Source organism: Panthera uncia (assembly GCF_023721935.1).
Source record: "Panthera uncia isolate 11264 chromosome C1 unlocalized genomic scaffold, Puncia_PCG_1.0 HiC_scaffold_4, whole genome shotgun sequence".
Classification (NCBI taxonomy): Eukaryota; Metazoa; Chordata; class Mammalia; order Carnivora; family Felidae; genus Panthera; species Panthera uncia.
This window is the reverse complement of record NW_026057585.1, coordinates 78,269,092-78,274,787: the sequence shown is the minus strand read 5'-3', so window position 1 is coordinate 78,274,787 and position 5,696 is coordinate 78,269,092. Positions and strand designations below refer to the sequence as shown.

General features: G+C 38.9%; 1 protein-coding gene across 1 annotated transcript in view; it reads left to right on the top strand.

Moving 5' to 3' along the window:
* The first annotated feature begins 501 nt into the window (after positions 1-501).
* Positions 502-5,696, top strand: part of ZMYM1 (zinc finger MYM-type containing 1) — a 25,619-nt gene continuing 20,424 nt past the window's right edge. The window contains 1 exon segment of the mRNA XM_049618756.1: positions 502-894. The gene's annotated coding sequence lies outside the window, so the exon portion shown is untranslated.

The window sequence follows — 5,696 nt, the reverse complement described above, 5'->3', positions numbered from 1 at the left end:
AAGCAAACCATAAGAGACTCTGAAATATAGAGAACAAACTGAGGAGAGGTGAAGGGTACTTGAGTGCGGGGATGGGCTAAATGGGTGATGGACACTAAGGAGGGCACTTGTTGGGATGAGCACTGGGTGTTATATGTAAGTAACGAATCTCTAAATTCTACTCCTGAAACCATTACTACACTATATGTTAACAAACTTGGATTTAAATTTTTAAAAATAAAATAAACCATGATTTTTACACACTCATTTGGGATCATCTTAATATACTAAGACCACCTGCAAATGCAAAAAGCCTGAACCCCCTCTATTGCTGCAGGTAATTCCTTTTACTGGTAATTTACTCTGTACCTTGAACTTTTCCAACCTTGTCTTTCCAATCCACGTGCAGATGACACAGGCACCCAAGGATGAAAAAATTGGGGATTTACAGAAATTGCTAAGAGACCCATCTTTTGAATCCAGTAAATCTAACTGCCATTCCTGAGTCCATCCCGAGGCTGCCCCAGCCTCTAACTGTCCAAGTTTGTGGCTATCTAGCATGGCTTCATACGTCAGATCCCACGGGACTGTAAACGCTCTTCCCGCCCTCTGTTGCTAAGGGGAACTGTATCATTCCCGGCCAGCTGCGCTGCGCATGCTCGGCCGCACAGCTCGGCGGGAAAAGGGGCGGGGTCTACCTGACTGTTTCGCGTCAGAGTTAAGTTCCTTAGAGAAGCGTCCTGCGGCGATCCTCACTGAGGGGAATTAGTAAGCCTCCTTAAGTGGCTGTGTTGTCGGTCTTTATTCCCGCGCCTTACCAGAAAGGGGCTGAGAGTTTCGTCTGTCAGAGGGAGGAAGAAGCGTCGGGTCGGGCCGGAGTCCTAAAGATGGTTCCTTGCGTGCGGCTTCCGCCATGTGAGAGTCGGGAACTCGGGTCAGGCCCCTGGTTGTGTTTGTCCTTTTCTTTAACCTTGTCCGCAGAGTCGGGGGATCCTTGTCCAGCATTTCCAGCGTTTCTCGCCGCCCACTGCCCCTGCGTCGTAACTGCGCTTTCGGCGTTTGGTCTCTGTCCGCGGCCTCTTTTTTTTAAAACATTCGTCTGATCGTACCGGTGGCTCTCGATTAAGCCGTGGTGACTTTTCAAACTTAAAAAAAAAAAAAAAAAAAAAAGACATCATGGAAGTTCTTTTGCAAATAGACGTGTATACGGAATCTCAACTAAAAGAGATTGAATAGTTACTACAAAAGTTTGACTCGTTGAATTGGGATATAAAATCGGGATTAGATGAAGGTGCAGTCTTTATCATTTTATTTCAGTATTTTGCCTTAATGCACGGGGATTGAGAGTATTTTGGTTTGCATGGATTAGTGTGTGCAATCAGTAACTTCCAGCTTTCTTAGGATGCAATTTCAGCAAGAGTTGGATCACTAATAACACCTGACAGTAACTTGTATTCCTCATCACAAATATATAAGACAAGAACTTAAAATTTATAACAAGAACTAAAAATAAAATATTTACAACAAAACTATATTAATTTTAGTCTTGACAGTATCAGGATTCAACAGTTTGCCGTTTTTTTTAAGATTTTATTTTTAAGTAATCTCCATACCCAAGGTGGGGCTCAAACTCACAACCCCAAGATCAAGAGTTACATGGTCTACCGACTGAGCCAGCCAGGCACCCTTGCCATTTAACTTGTAGGTTGAAGGAAGAGCATTAGGGAAGTAGATGCCCTTGCTAGAATAATGAATTTGCTTCTGGGATTTTCTGTGAGTGAGCATATAACAGGTCACAATCCAAAAAGGATAGGTGAAAAGCTGTCCTCTTAACTCGTCACTGACAAAGCTACAAGGAATTGAGCTGTAGCTACAAGGAATTGAGCTGTATTCAGCTAGATGGCAGGAAAAACTATTTTCTGAAGGTCACTTAATCTGGCACAAATTGAGGCTTTGGAAGTCTCTAAAATACTTAACATTTGGTATATTATAGAATTAAGTATATTTCATGATTTTTAAAGTACATTTTTAAAATAATATGAATGAAATGTTTGCTGAACCCCTAAAGCTACTGATTTACAAGAGTTAAGTTCAAGGATTTTGGTGTTCAGGGACCTTTCTGATATGACCCATGTCAGCTTCTCAAATGTTATTTCCTTGCACTAGCACTACTTTTTATCTTTAACAATAACTCCGCTTCTTACAGTTCCCACGTTTGTCATTTTGCACATGCCGTCTCTATACCTGGAATATACTTTTCATCATCCTTTGTAGACACTTTAAAACCTAGCTCAAATTTTATCTTCTAGAAGATTTCTTCCCTCTTTTCTGCTTTTTACCTTGCATACACTTAAATTGTTGTAATTATACTGTGCTAGCAGTGTATTTATAATAGAGTGTTGGGACATCCTAATCGTTACTCTAATTCCAGTACCTACATACTTCATAAATAGTGGCTCCGCATTGCCTGTAGAACTAAGCAAGGGCATTTTAGTTTGGTTTGAAAAGCATTTAGCCTTCTGCCTCCAGCTTTTCTTTTTAATGTTTATTTTTGAGAGTGAGAGACACAGAATGTGAGCTGTGGAGCGGCAGATAGAGAGGGAGACACAGAATCCAAAGTAGGTTCCAGGCTCTCAGCTGCCAGCACAGAGACCGGCACAGGGCTCAAACTCACAAGCTGTGAGATCATGACCTGAACCGAAGTCGATGCTTTACCAACTGAGCCACCCAGGCGCCCCTCCAGCTTTTCTATCAAGATAGTAAAAAAGCTTACAGAACACAAGTGAATAAAACAAGTTTTTGCAGAGTGCCATGTATAAAGAAATAGCTATAATGCAAAGAAGTAAAATGTTAGAGTATAACTGCTTCTGGACTCATTCATTAGTCACTTTATTTTTTCTTGTGACCACACCACTAGTAAGTCCTCCAACTTTTTTCTTTTTTGAGATTATTTTAGCTATTCTAGGTTCTGTATACGTTGCATATATGTTAGAATTATCTTGCAGGTTCCACAAAAACTGGGATTCTGCTCTGTAGCTCAGTTTGGGGAAAACTGACCTAACAGTATTAAGTCAATCAACAAGCATGCTTTATTTCTCCATTTATTTATATCTTTCTTAATTTCTCTTAGCATTGTTTTGTTTTTCATTGTAGAGATCTTGACATATTTCATTAGATGTATTTGATGTTTTATGATGCTGTAGAAAATGGTTGTTTTAAAATATTTAATTGTTATAGTGAAAAGAAATGATTTTTGAATATTGACCTTCCTAAATTTACTTAATAATTTCAGCAGTTACTTGAAGATCCTTTTGGATTTTCAATGTATAGAACATGTCATCTATAAATAATGACAATTTTACTTATTCCCTCAAGATTTCTTTCTTTCTTGTGTATTAACCTGACTGAAACCTCTAGTACAATGGTGGAGTGGTGAGAGACAAAAGTTTTAATGTTTTATTTATTTTTGAGACAGAGACAGAGCATGAGCAGGGGAGGGTCAGAGAGAGAGGGAGACACAGAATCCGAAGCAGGTTCCAGGCTCTGAGCTGTCAGCACAGAGCCCAACGCGGGGCTCGAACTCATGAGCTGCGAGATCATGACCTGAGCTGAAGTCGGACGCTTAACCGACTGAGCCACCGAGGCACCCCGAGAGACAAAAGTTTTAAATATTGATGTTGTATTATCCTATGATCCTTCTAAGTTCATTTATTCAAGTTTTGTTTTTGTTTTTGTTTTTGTTTTTGAGGGAGAGAGGATATTCCTTAAGGTTTTCTATGTATACAACCATCATGCTCTCTACAAATAAAAGCAGTTTTATTTACTTCTCCCTTTCCAGTCTTTACACCAAATTTCCATGGAGTACTTCACTTAAAGAATTTTCTTTAGCATTTCTACAGTATAGGTTTGCTTGTGATAAATTCTCATTTTCATTTATTTGAAAATGTCTTTATTTCACCTTTATTTTTGAAGGATATTTTTACTGACTAGAGAATTTTATAGTATTTTTCCCCCAGCATCTTAAAAATACTCCATTGGCTTCTGGACTTCATTGTTTATTTTTTTAATTAAATTTATTTATTATTTCTGAGAGAGAAAGGAGTGTGAGCGGGGAAGGGCAGAGAGAGAAGGGGACACAGGATCGGAAGCAGGCTCCCTGCTGACAGCAGAGATCCTGATATGAGCTCAAACTCAGGAACCAAACCACGAGATCATGACCTGGGCCAAACTCAGATGCGTAACCAACTGAGGCACCCAGGCATCTTGGACTAACTTGTTTCTGACAAGAAAACAACTTTATTCTAATTTTTGTTCTCCTGTATGTTATGTCTTTATTCTTCAGCTGCTTTTAAGATTTTATTTTTAGTTTTCACCAGTGTAACTATAACATACATAGTTGTGTTTCCCTTTTGTATTTTCCTCATTTGTGTATTCATAGAGCTTCTTGAATTTGTGTGGTTTGATATTTTTCTTTATCTGGGGGAAATTGTCTAGCCGGTAGTTCTTCAAATATTATATCTGTTGCATTGTCTGTTTTCTCTTTTTCTGGGACTCTGTTTACATCTGTAAATAGATATATTGTCATACTCCACATGTTACTTACATTTTTTTGTAGTTTTACCCTTTTATGCATTAGTCTGAACTACTTTCTACTATTGATATAAAATTTATTAAATTCTTAATTTCCCTATTTTCCAATTCTCAAAATTTCCATTAACTCTTTTTTTTTTTTAATTCCAGGACTCTGCTAAACTTCTCTTTTTCTCTGTTTTCTCAAATGCGCCAAAGACCTAGCCTGATAATACCAATATTAGCCACCTGTAGGTCAGTTTTATTGTCTTTTTTTTTTTAATTGATTTTCAGTCAGTCTTATTTGGGAGTTTTTGGTTGGGGTGTACCCATACATTTTTACTGTACTGTGAACACTGTGGATGAAAAAATTTAAAGACTAACTGCACTAACTCCAGAGAGTGCTGTTTCCTGTAGGCAGGCAGACAGTTCTTACAGATTACATTAATCCTGTTGAGGCTAGTATTAGGCCTTGTTAGGGCTTATTTACTTTTGGTTTGCTTTCTTCTAGGGAGTAGTCTTTTCTCCTGGGTTTTGGTCTGTACTCCTAGCACATGGTGCTCCCCTGGAGTCTCACCTGCAAGTCCAGATCTTTACCAAGTCCCCTCTACCTTTGCTGGGCTTAAATTTCAACTTTGTTCTTAGCTCTGCAAAGCTTCTATAATCTCTTTTCAGCTCTTTAGACTCCCAGTTGCTATTTTCTGTTTCATATCTACAGAGTATTGATATGCAGTTTGGAAGTCAGCTAATAAGTGGAGGAGGAGGATACTTGTATGCAAATTGGGGGGGGGTTTTCTCCTTGGTTCTCACCTCTCCCTTGTGCCTCTAGAGTTCCAACTACTTTGGTGACCCAGAACTCCCAGCTCCTTAGTTCAGTATGCCTGTTTTCTGCTTGGGCTTGTTCCTCTGCCCTGGAAAGTGCCCTCAAGGGCAAAGCCTGTTAATTTTATCATTGTTTTCAGTAGGAGGGTTTATCATACTGAAGACTACTCTGTTTTGCCTAGATTTTTTTTTTTTTTTTTTTTTAAATAAGCAATTTCTACACTCAACCTGGAGCTTGAACTCAGGACTCTGGAGATCAAAAGAGTCACATGCTTTGCTGACTGAGCCAGCCAGGCACCCCTAGATTTATCAGCTATTTATTTATT